The sequence below is a fragment of the Aulonocara sp. 'chitande type north' Nkhata Bay genome, linkage group LG7 (assembly GCF_057382095.1).
Source record: "Aulonocara sp. 'chitande type north' Nkhata Bay isolate Kocher_YH1m ecotype deep benthic linkage group LG7, A_spYH_male_GT1.1, whole genome shotgun sequence".
In the NCBI taxonomy this organism is placed as follows: Eukaryota; Metazoa; Chordata; class Actinopteri; order Cichliformes; family Cichlidae; genus Aulonocara; species Aulonocara sp. 'chitande type north' Nkhata Bay.
The window spans coordinates 47,751,633-47,764,729 of NC_141350.1; the positions used below are offsets into that span (position 1 = coordinate 47,751,633).

The window sequence follows — 13,097 nt, forward strand, 5'->3', positions numbered from 1 at the left end:
TGTGTGTCGTATTGGTTCGCATATAGCAGTGAAGCTATCTCCCACAGCATTCGTTTTCTAGCATGCATGCATGTACTTTACTGTGTCTTACCATTCATACTTGCTTGTGGTTTGCATACCCAAACTATGCAGCATTCTGCTAATTATAGAGAAATCTCAATAGCTGAATGCGTGTTCTTCAGCCCAATTTAGAGCTGAAGCTGAACCTCTTCAGCCTTCACTATCACTGACAAGGTATTTATAATTTCTAGACTCCAAGCCAATCCATATCTCACTCTGGGGATCTCACACAACTGAAGCCTGGACAACTAACAGTACAGGCTTTCTCTTCAGTCCAAGCCTGGGGAAAATAAATCCCTAGCTCTACAAGCCACTGGATTGGAAAAGAACTAAATAGATTTTTTTCCTTCTTGTATGAAACAGAATCTTGGCGAGGCCATATTTTCTTAATGGCTTTTACTTGAGCACAAACAGCGCTTCAGCAGAAAATATGCAACCAGGAACCTGAACAAAACATGTTATTGAATGATGAATGATTGCATTATTTTTGCCACACACATATTATTTTCACCTTTCGGTGAAAACTGAAATCCATTTATGCAAAGTCAACATAATGTTGCTAAAATGAAAGGGAAAGTAAGCATATAATTTCATACTGTGCTCATGAATCATTTTCAATGTGTTGTCAGGGTGTCAAACAGTGTCCCTTATTATGTATGCACATGCAGCAATTAATCCTCCTTATTTCTAGCTGCAACATACTCTACAATAAACGTATAACTGTGTGCAATTGAGAAACAGATTAAGGCCTTAATAAGTGGGATCTAAAACATAAGCTGATTTCAGGTAAAAGAATTAAAACTAATGCACGCTGTGTTTAGTTATTTCAATCTGCAGTGTTTTATAATTCATATAAAGGTTGATATTCAGGGATATTTTTGTTTAGATTATGTTACTTTAGATCAAATTTCAGGTTTCTGCAAGTAGTTTTACCTTTTGCAACAATTTAATTACTCGCATATTCTTTGTCCTAGAGTCTGTACTTGTAATATGTACCTATTTAATAATAAGTGCCTTTCTCCTGCACAGCTCATCAGAACCACTGCCTATCAGGGAAGAGGAGAACAGAAGGAAGAAGGGATGGTGGGAGTAAAGAGGATGAATAGATCATGTCTGACCACAAAAGAGCTGGGTTGCACAGGGCTTTTTCTCCATCAGGCCTGTCTGGATCCAATATTCATTTAGCTTGATGTATTCCTGGGCTTGAAACTTTAATGTGATTTGTGGGAAAATCCAGATGGCAAGTTCACGGATCAACGCTGCTCACTGACAGTGCTGGTGCCAGCGGCCGGGTGCACAATAACACCGAGTGCCTCAGCCCTCCCCCCTTCCCTCGTCTGTCTAACCATACCTCATACCTCAATCTCTGCATCAACATGTACATATTTTCTTTTTCCGATATCACTCTTGCAACAGGACAATTGCAGCAGGAACTATTTGTCTTACAGTTTCTTGTTTTCCAGTCTCTTCTTTCACTGTTTATGTCCCGTTCTCTCTGCCTCCCACAGATCTCCACTGTCTTACTTCATTACACTCACTCCTACTGGCCACACACATGCACATACCCTTTGACTCTTCTCCATCATCCTTTGGCTCGCATTCACTCCATCAATCACTCTCCTCATTCCCGTTTCTTCACCTCGTCTGCTCTCCTCTACATTCTCGCACTGAGCATACACTCAAGAATTGGAAATGTGGTGTCTTGTCCTTCTACTCGTGTGCAGAATGATGTCATGAACAGAAAGTAAATCCATCAGCGTTTGTTAGTGCATTGCAGAATGAGAGAGAGAATTAAAACCCGCAGGCCAAAAATGAAATGAGAAACTAATCAGAGTAAAAACATTTATCTTTGTGACTTACTCGGCTTTGCTGTGTTAGTGCAACAACACGTGAATACATTCAAAATGAATGAGGTTTAAACCTTCTCTCTATGTGGCTCTGAGGCAGGTGCATGTCAAGGACAACACTACATACTGGAGCTATACTTACCATGATTAAGGAGGAGATGCTGAAATGAAACTGTACTGTATTGGAATTCTTGTGCAGCTCTTTGATAACCCCCAACTTCATGCTCTGTCAGTGCAAATAATTCCCTGCAACCCATGTGCCTGGCTTGCTCTAAATAAATAAATAGCACCTCAAAATGGCAGTTAATCTCATTGCATACATCCGAGGCTGATATATTTTCTTCACGTAGTTTGGAAGATATAGGCCCGCTACCATTCCATGAATGCTAAAATCTGAGACTCTGCAAGTGTGACTTCGCCTTTTCATTGTGTCTTTTTCGAGAGTGCTCTATTTTTACATGGTGATAGATAGGGTGTGTAGGCCGCAACTGAGGCTTGTAACTGCTTTGGCAAGCAGTTGCCTGCTTATTGGAAAGCCACGCTCCGCCTCATAAGTTACAGTTTCATTAAAGATTAATTGACCATTGTGTGGCCACAATTGCACAAAATAATCATTACTTAATCCACTGGTGCAATAAAGTGCATTACTTCAGTGGAGGCTTTAAATTACCATTGGAGGTTATCGGTACAGCCATGATACAAAACCAAAGACCTCTGAACTGGATAAGAGTCTGTTTCTCTTCAGTCTAGGCCTACCCAGCCATTCTTGCTGATCCTATATACTTAATACACCATATGAGATTTGCTGCGTTTGCCTATTTCTTAGCAAGCTATGAGGTAAAGGTGCAGCTGAAGTAGCTATTTATCCACTTTTCATTTCTTTGCATAAAGCGCTTTAGGTCTCTGCCTCTGTGTGTGTAGGTGTATGTGTGTGTTGGGCCTGACAGAGGATAACATGTTCCACTGGAGCTATTCTAAGCTCTCAGAATATGTTAGCATTTTTTAAAGTTCTGAATGAGGTGTACTTAGCATTCAAATGGATAATGTGTTGGTGTATCTTTGGTGAGTAGATTATCACAGATTATCGTAAGTGTTCTAAGCACTTTAGAGGGAAGCAGCTTGAGATGTCAAAATTTAGCGTTACAGTACGTTAAAAAAAAAAAAAATGTTGTGGAGAATAATTGTTTGTGAGTTTAATTAGTATTTACACATTTGAAATGTTTTTTCCTTCCTTTCCTGTGGTTTTTGTGGTACAGAAGCATACAATAAAATGTGTATATATGAAATAGCAAAAAAAGAAAAAAGATATTTCATGAAATGACAACATACCTTATGATGTACTGAGATGCAAGAGCCTGCAAATCCATGATATGTGTCCGTGAAAAGACCAAACATATGTCCCACATAATATCTCTATATAAGTTTAGCTTTGATGACGCAGGTGCAGCAATCATTGTAAAAGCACAAATTACTTATAAAAATGGTCTTGGCCTTCAGAGCTCGCTGTCCCTGCTATCTGAAAAAAGAGGAATTGCTGAAATTGCATGCTGAAGCAGTTGCTGAATTGAGCAGGGCAGGCGGTCTAGAGAGGTGGATGAGCTCGACATGATGCTGAATTATTGTCAGTTGTGCTGCACACAGAACACAGATATACATGATGGGTCAGAGTAAAAAGTAATTTGGTGATTGCTTTTCTCTGCCCACCTTTGACTTTGTAAACCATCACAACAGGACACCACTGCAGACTTGTAGCGTTTCTTTTTTTCCCCACTTTAACACTTTAACAGTGTTCATCCATTTAAGTAGAATTTAGAAATGATTTTTAGTCCTAATACAAAATCGGCTTCAGCAAGTAATTAGATAGGTGGTTGCTGTTGGCTGCATGTGCACTTCAGCTGCGCTGTTCAAGCTGTTCTGTCATGTGCTGCCTTGTATCCCTGCACAGCAGTTGTAGTAGTAGGCTTCGGCTGGTGAGATATTGTATTAGTCACACAATCGTGCGCATGCACACAGAGAAACGCGTACGCCCATGTACATGCGCACGTGCACACCCTTTGCAGCCTCTTGCAGAAATCACATGTTTTACGAGAACCCCAGAGAGGAGGGGGGGCAGACATATGACAAGCTCTGACATTCCCATTTCAGTTATAAAACATACAACTGCCCTCAAAGTGTCACGATGGGCTGTGTACACACATCAGATCAAAAGTCCAAATTTTACATCAAACGTCCCTAAACGCAGACATATTGTTCATCTATTTGTATTGAGAAATGCCTTTTTGCTTTACACTCTTCTTATAATAAATAAACCTGAATTCTAGACAATCTACTGTACAATAACTTAAATGATAATATCAGGAAAATTACAGTTATATGTACTCCTAATAGTCTAACAGCATTAACACAAATGGACATTGCAGTTTCTGACTTCATAGGAAATCATTTAAAGTGTTCCTCATTATTATAAAGTAACTACTTTTCTGTAAATGCACATCAACATTTCTTTCCATTTGAGCAAATACAAAAAGCGTTTGCAAAAGCACTTCCTGTGCTGCATGGGTCTTTCCAAATGCAATAATAAATAAATAAATGAATAAATATATACATACAATTCTAACTGAACTGATGAGAAAAATTCATTTTAAAAGGATGACTGTGTGGAAAACCACAGCATTTTCAAAAGCGGCAGCTAGCAAGACTAAGCAGAAAAGAAAAAGAGATTTATGATCATGCTAGACCAAATCGAAACTTTCACCTGAATGGCCACTTCCAATTGAAAGCTGACCTCCAGGTCAACATGGAAAGATTTCATCAGGTTTGGGGTTTTAGCATGTTAGAGAGAAGTGAAAAACGTGTTCGCAGCCATCCACTTTTAAAATGATCCTATGTTATAGCATGTCTTGCCAAGAAGCATGTGTGTTTTGACAAAGGAGAGAGTTGCCTCAAAAATGCATGGGTCCTTCTGAGAGGCAATTCAACAGACATTCGCGACAAACCATGGGGTATAGCCAAAGTTACCCTGTAATTTCTAAACGTCGTCAAATAATTTTAGTTTTGCAGGACCCAGCGAGAAACAGATGAATGCAGCAGGACTACTATCTCTGTGCGTACAGAAAAAGAAGCAGAGCAAAAAGAGAGAGGCTGACTGAGTTGGGGGGGAAGATGATGAAAACGCCTTTGTAGATTTATTGTTGTGCTCCTCTCTCTTTATGATTTACATCAGATATTTTTCTTTAGTAAATTATTCACTGGTAACCAGAACAGTGTGTTTACTAATACACTTATAGTCCCCAAATCAATTTCTCAACAAGTCCATCATCAAAGAAACTTAATTGATTTGTATGCTTGTTTGTCGTTCCCCGTTTGCAGCATTTTCACTTGAAAAGAGGGACAGGCATCGAGCGACAGAGCAATGAGTATCTAATTCATCACTCGGTGCACGACTTGCCTACAGGGCCAGTTTAATTTATTTTCACTTCACCACTTTGAAAACTGTTGGCTCAGGCTATTCTAACATATTCATAAATCTTCCAAGATAGGCTCATGGCTCTTCCAATTTAGGCTCTTGAGGAAACCGGAGAAAGAGAAAAGCATGCAGTGGGGACTGAAAGAAGCAAATTAGTTTGCTTTTGTTTTGGTGCTAATTTATGACAGCCATACTGGAGGTGATTGGATCCTTGCAGGGTAATGGGTTGTGGAGGTTGCTGGGCCTTTTATCGTTCGTTGATGCAGTTAATATACGTTACCAATTTGCAATTTTCAGCCCCAGTACACGTTTTGTCGCTCTGTGTAGGATATCACATTGCACAAACAATATTCTATGACTTTGCCCTAATGCATTTAAAGCTCCTACTGGTTTGCCACTTAAAAATACATTTTCTAAATTAATAAACTATAAATACTATCAGGTGGCAGGGAATAGATTTGTTATTCCTGTCTCGCTACCTGAAACACACTCTGCAAGAGTTCAAGAAAACCATTCAAATCTAGACTATTTACCTACCATGTGTTAATCCCCTCTTTCATTTAATTCTCATTCCTCAGTAAGCTATTTTTACTTCTAGGTCCCAGAGGAGGCTGAAAGTGAGAATTCAGCCAAAACCAATATCATCAGGTTTTTAGGCGTTAGCCTAGAGAGAGGATGAACAAATAAAAAACAAATTGATGAGGAAGAATAAAAGCATATTTAACTCCCAGCTGTAGTAAAACTAAATAGTGTGCATCTTTCAGTCAGATCTAAAATAAAAAACACAAACAAGCCAATTCCTAAAAAGTGTATGTTCCAATCATTCAAAAGATTGTTACGGCCCTAGCAGGGCCTCCTCCTGAAGGTGCCTGTGTGGGCGTGTCCCACCACCTCTTCTGCCTGAGGTGCCACCTTTCCCTGTTACACAGCTGACTCACGTCAGTAATTAAAAGTATTTAAGCCCAGGGAAAGGTGAGGTCTGGGCCAGAGTGCCATTAGTGTGGTTACAGCTTGTGAGCTGAGTGTTAGTTGAGTTTGTAGCTAGTGAGCTGTGTTTTGGTGGTTTTCAGCTAGTGAGCTGCATGTCCGTGTTTTCAGCTAGTGAGCTGCTCTCTTTCTTTTTGGCTTACGTTTTACTTTATTGACCAACGCCTGAGTTTTGTTTGTTTTTCTTAAATGGTGATAGCGGCTTGTCTGTCTCTCTTAGTTGAGCTACTTTAATAAAACTCTTTAATTTAACCCTTTTGCCTCCTTGACTCCTTTTTCTGACCTGGACACCTTTTGTTACTTCCCCCTCACCGCCTAGACCCCTCAGGGGAACGTAACAAGATTCATTAAAGGTGAAAGCCTTTGTAGGTTTTATGTTATAATATTATTATTAATTATAATTGATTAGGTTGCAACAAAAAATACAACTGTATCATGCCAAATATTATCACTGTCTGCAACTTAATACCATAATTTATGTTGAATCTATGATTTCATCATGGGTGTCTAGAAAAAACACTTTTTTTATAACTCATCCTCCAAGGACTGCCAGTAAAATACTCCATATAGCATGCACTCAGATGCCAAACCAGGCAAAATGTAATACTGAAACCTTCACAGTGATATTACATTTAAGCAATGGGAGGGTACATATTTAACAGATAAAAGCTTTGCTAAGTCATGCATGAATTTTAATTCTGGTGATTGCTGAAAAGGAAAGTGAGAAAATAAGGAGAGAGAGTACAAGAGTTATTTGAAAAATATTGTACAAAGCAAAACTGTGGGAGAAAACTGAGTTTAGGCTTTGATAGGTAGCTGCCTTGATGTGAGATTACACTACAACATTCTAATCTAAATTTAAGTTAAAGCAAAGGGAATATCCAGGGAGTGTCATATCCGCAATGTGTTATCTTTGGCTCACAGCCCCACAGCTTACAAAGAGCAGACCACAGGGGTGGGAAGGAGGGGAAAAACATTTCCCCTTGAAAATTCTTATATTTTGGAAAGGCAGTCTAGGTGTCTTTAGGAGAAATTTTGACCACAACTAGATTCACTAGCTTGTATATTACTTGCTTCCTTTTCTTTTTTAAACTTTTTTTTCCAAGTCATAGTGTGGTTCTGTCACGGCGGGGTGCGCCGATGTGAATGGAAACAGGACCCAAAGGCAGATGAAGACGAGGAGTTGTAACTTTAAACAGAAAGCGATCCTTTATTTGGATGATTGCAGGGCTAAAACCAGGAACCTAAAGCAAACTGACAAAAAAAAAACCACTAAGAAACAAAGACTATGACAAAGACTGTAACTATGACTATGGTGGAAAAACAGGCGAAGACTATGACTGTAACTCTGGTAAGATAAACAGACGACCCGACCATGACATGCAGAAAACAGAAGGCTTAAATACACACATGAGGTGATCAGGGGAAGTGGAGACACATGAGGAAACAGCTGACTGACATGAATCTAATGACAGGACCAGGAGGAGTGAAACTAAATACAATGACCAAAGAACACATGACACTGTCAGAATAAAACAGGAAACACTAAAACTAGACATGACAATACAAACTTAACATACCAAATACGTGATGAATAATGCAAGAACTCAAACAGAAAACCCAGGAACAATAACTGCCTAAACTAAAGGCAAATAGGAAATAACACAAAACTAACAACATCTCAAAAAATAAGAACAATACAAAGAAAACTCAAAGTGCTGGGTCGGAGACCCAGCCTGTGACAGAGCCCCCCCCGTAAGGGCGGATTCCAGACGCCCGAAAACACCCAGAAAACAAACACAAAACCACAACAACCCACCCAGGGCGGGCGGAGGGGGACCAGGAAAGGAGGGCCAGAAACAAAACCACAAAAAACAAAGCATCAGAAGCACACAGGCCAAAAACAACAAGGGCACAAAAGTCCGAGACCCAGCTTCAGGAGGGCGACCATGAACCCGGCAGAACAGGAGCGAATGGCGAAGCGAGTCAGGTGGCCGCCCCGGAGGTCGACAGCAAAACAAAAGGAAGTTCAAACGTTCAGGAGGCCGACCAGGAGGCCAACGGTCCAGCAGTCCAAAATCCATGAGCTCAGGAGGCCGACCCGGAGGTCGAGAGCACAGCAGGTCACAGTTCATCAGTTCAGGGGGCCGACCCCGATGGCAACGAAGTCCAGCTGACGGCCCGGAAAACGGCCGGCGATTCCGAGGGGCAAAACGTGGCTTGGGCGGCGGCAAAACAGCCGCGGGACCAAGCGAGGCCGACACAGAAACAGAGGCCGAAGCCGGACCAGGCGAAGATGAAGACACGGAAGCCGGACCGGGCGAAGCACAGGCTGGAGCTGCAGCAGGCAAAGCACAGGCTGAGGCCGGGCCAGGCGAGGCTGAAGACTCAGAGGCCGGGCCAGGCGAGGCTGAAGACTCAGAGGCCGGGCCAGGCGAGGCTGAAGACTCAGAGGCCGGGCCAGGCGAGGCTGAAGACTCAGAGGCCGGGCCAGGCGAGGCTGAAGACTCAGAGGCCGGGCCAGGCGAGGCTGAAGACTCAGAGGCCGCGGCAGGCGAGGCTGAAGACTCAGAGGCCGCGGCAGGCGAGGCTGAAGATGGAGCTGCGGCAGGCGAGGATGATGATGGAGCTGCGGCAGGCGGCTGAACGGGCCCCTCGGACCCTCCAGCGGAGACGGGAGGCTGAACGGGCCCCTCGGACCCTCCAGCTGACGAGGCATGAGGCTGGTGTGGTTCTCCGGAACCACCAGCCGACGAGGAAGGCTGCTGGACGGGCCCCTCGGGCCCTCCAGCTGACGTGGCATGAGGCTGTGTAAGTTGCCGCAACACACAGTCTATATTGGGTGAAATGAGTTTATATGTGTTCTCAGACTGAGGTGTGGCAGAACCAGGCGAGGCGTCGTCCTCAGGCTGAGGCGTAGAAGCAGCAAGCAGTTGTGCAGCAGGTGGTGGTCCTGCAGGTGGCGGCACGGGAGCCGCAGGAGGTGGCGCTGCAGCCACAGGTGGTGAAGCAGAAGGTGGCTGAACGGGCTCCTCGGGCCCTCCAGCTGACGTGGCGTGTGGCTGAACGGGCTCCTCGGGCCCTCCAGCAGACGAGACATGAAGCTGGCTGGGTTCTCCCGAACCTCCAGCAGACGAAACATGAAGCTGGCTGGGTTCTCCCGAACCTCCAGCAGACGAAACATGAAGCTGGCTGGGTTCTCCCGAACCTCCAGCAGACGAGACATGAAGCTGGCTGGGTTCTCCCGAACCTCCAGCAGACGAAGCATGAGGCTGGACGGGCTCCCCGGGCCCTCCGGCTGACACTGAAAAAGGCTGCACAAGCTGCACCTCCGTCCCCGGCTCCAAAACGGCCTGGTATGCAGTCCCACAACAGCTTAGCTGAGCCTGATGGCTAGCATTACCTGTGCAAACAGTCTCTTTACAGCCGGGCTCATGAACCGGAAAAGCAGTGTCAGCTTCTCTAACCTCCGGAGAAAAAACATGAGGAGCCAAAACATAGTCACTCCCTTGCGTTTGTGGTGCGGAGCGTCGGTGGCGCGCACGCCGCTTTTTCTTGAGAGTGGGAGACGGCGGAGCAACGGGTGGAAGTCCCTGGTAACTCCGGGGACCCCCGAGAGCCAGTCGAGTTCCCCGGAAAGGGTGCTCATGCTCTGGAATGAGCCATGGCTTCCACCGGAGCTCCTCCTCCAATAGAGCGCTGAATATTGCCTGACGTTCGTCGTAGTCCAAATCTATGGCGTCCAGCGCTTCCTCGCACTGGACCGTGGCAAGAGTGTGGCAAGACTGTGACGATGGTGTGGAAACTGATGAGCTGAGAGGTGGTGCCGCTGCGGCGAGTCTCAGCGAACCGACACGAACCGTCTCAGGCTCGCAAGGCAGCGGCAGTGATTCCTGTTCGTGGTTTTGATGCTGCTGCGGTGGCAAAACTGTGCGAACGAAATCCTGCACATCCTCCGACAATTCCGCCGTGTAAACAGGGTAAGCAGACAAGATCTGTCGTAGCTGAACTTTAACTGACTCCTTCTCACTCTCCTGTCTGCATACTGAATAGATTCTCCACTGTCCCTGGAGGATGGTCACACGAGTGCTGAACTCAAAAAAATCCTCGCAGACATCCGCTGGGTCCATACTGGTCGGGTCGTTCTGTCACGGCGGGGTGCGCCGATGTGAATGGAAACAGGACCCAAAGGCAGATGAAGACGAGGAGTTGTAAGTTTAAACAGAAAGCGATCCTTTATTTGGATGATTGCAGGGCTAAAACCAGGAACCTAAAGCAAACTGACAAAAAAACCCACTAAGAAACAAAGACTATGACATACTATGACAAAGACTGTAACTATGACTATGGTGGAAAAACAGGCGACGACTATGACTGTAACTGTAACTCTGGTAAGATAAACAGACGACCCGACCATGACATGCAGAAAACAGAAGGCTTAAATACACACATGAGGTGATCAGGGGAAGTGGAGACACATGAGGAAACAGCTGACTGACATGAATCTAATGACAGGACCAGGAGGAGTGAAACTAAATACAATGACCAAAGAACACATGACACTGTCAGAATAAAACAGGAAACACTAAAACTAGACATGACAATACAAACTTAACATACCAAATACGTGATGAATAATGCAAGAACTCAAACATAGAAAACCCAGGAACAATAACTGCCTAAACTAAAGGCAAATAGGAAATAACACAAAACTAACAACATCTCAAAAAATAAGAACAATACAAAGAAAACTCAAAGTGCTGGGTCGAAGACCCAGCCTGTGACAGGTTCTGGACCTAATCCTACCGAATAAAATTACTAAAAAAAAACTGGAAAAAAAAAAACAGATCACAGGTTTGTGATTGGTTATTTGTGCATATGGCATGTATGCCTGTAACCTGATAAAGTACAGAGGTCTGGATTTAAAAAATACAATAGTAAAACCAGAAAAAAGTCATGATTAAAAGTTTAAATAGAAGAATGAAATAGAGTGGGTTTTCTATTAATGCATCTGTGTTGTAACTCATGTGACCCTGCATATTAATATGATCCTTTTATTTAATTCATAAGCAATTAAAATGGCTGGTCTAGATTACCCTTTTTTCATTTCCGTCTATTCATTCACATAAAATGAAGAAGACGTGGCATAAGCTTCACACATAAATGCCCAGTGTACACAATATGGAATATGATTTGGATTGCTGAAGAGTTAAATTAAAAAATAGCATGAAAAACAATGGTAAAAAACACAGAGTGGAGAAACTGAGAAAAAGGTGAGTTAAGACAAATGAACACAAATAGAATAATAACACAAAAAACCACAAAACTGAGAACAAAATGTACGTGAAAAGTCTTATTTTGGATCATCACAAATGACTACAGTTTCATCACTTACATATTAAACAGAACGCAAACAGGAATTCTGGAGGTGTACCATCTAAAAGTGTCGTTCAGAATTGCTTTCTGTAGCCAGCTCCTTCAAAAGCACTTTCCCCATGCACTTCTAGTGCAGATAGTACAGAAAATATATGTAAACAGGAGAAGCTACATGGAAAAATCATAAAAACTTGAATAATGGAAATGAACCACTTTGCGTATGTTATCTTTCTTACCATCCAGACTTCATCAGGATGCAAAAAGATTCAGGCTGAGTCTCTCTCTTTTTTTATTTTTAGAGAGAAGAGATTTTCTCCTGGCATCTCAAACTAACAACTATGCTCTTTCAGTCTTTTTCTAACTGTACTGTTATGAACTTTTAAATTTAACATGCTAACTGAGGCCTGTAGAGTCTGAGAAGCAGCTCTTAGGTTTTTTGCAATTTCTCTGAGGATTGCAGGGTCTGACCTTGGGGTGAATTTGCTGGGATGTTCACTCCTGGGATGAATATTGTGTTAACACACACCTGAATGGTTCAGGCCAGCAAACTGTCAAAATGTCTGCTTTTATAGAGGTGCTCACACTTCCCGCTGATAAATGAATCAAGTACGTAGATGTTGCATGGTGATGTGTATTTTCATATTAGATAGCAGGCAGTGATCTGTGATCTTCCACATTGGCCAGTTGTGACTCCTCCCCACAGTTTAAATGCCAAAAGTTAGCATTTTAGCTAATTGTCTGGTAAAAGGTCAATAGGCATTTGTAAATGAGACACATGGTGGGCGTTCATTAGATGTGCTGAGAGCTGCTAGTGCTTATTAGAGTAGCACTGGACCCAGCCAATGTCATCTTCCTCAAGGGACAGTCTGAGAAGTTCATTTATGGTGTATTGTAAAAAGAGGACAATGCTGTCAAAGCTGTTATTTTTTGGGCCACTCAATGTAAAGGCCAGTCTAGGGACACAGTAAATCTTGCAGAGAATTGAACTGTGTTTGTCTAAAGAGGAAAAAAATGCTTTTGGAGCCACCATGACACTTACAGTCCTCCCTCACAGTGGAGAAACAAGAAAAACATGCTGCTGAGATGACAATTTATATTTCGTGTGTTCTGATTATGTATGTCACTTCCACTTATCTAAATGTCATCGGTATCGGTTTAGCTGAAGGAACAGCAGAACAATGAAAGCAATTATCCCACTGAACCCATGGGGCTCCTGGATTTTATATGCATTGTCGTTTTTTTTCTGCTGAATATGTTGTTTGCTTGATGTGGGTGGTGGGATTAGGAGAATCCAGGATCATTTACACATTCATTACCCCTTCATTTATTAAGAGTTGGTCCGAGACAGGCTAAATCACGGC

The 13,097-nt window shown here is 42.9% G+C and overlaps 1 protein-coding gene across 1 annotated transcript in view; it reads right to left on the bottom strand.

The window, feature by feature from the left end:
- The window catches only part of brinp1 (bone morphogenetic protein/retinoic acid inducible neural-specific 1), a 127,527-nt gene that overhangs the window by 19,091 nt on the left and 95,339 nt on the right, over positions 1-13,097 (bottom strand). The window lies entirely within an intron of this gene.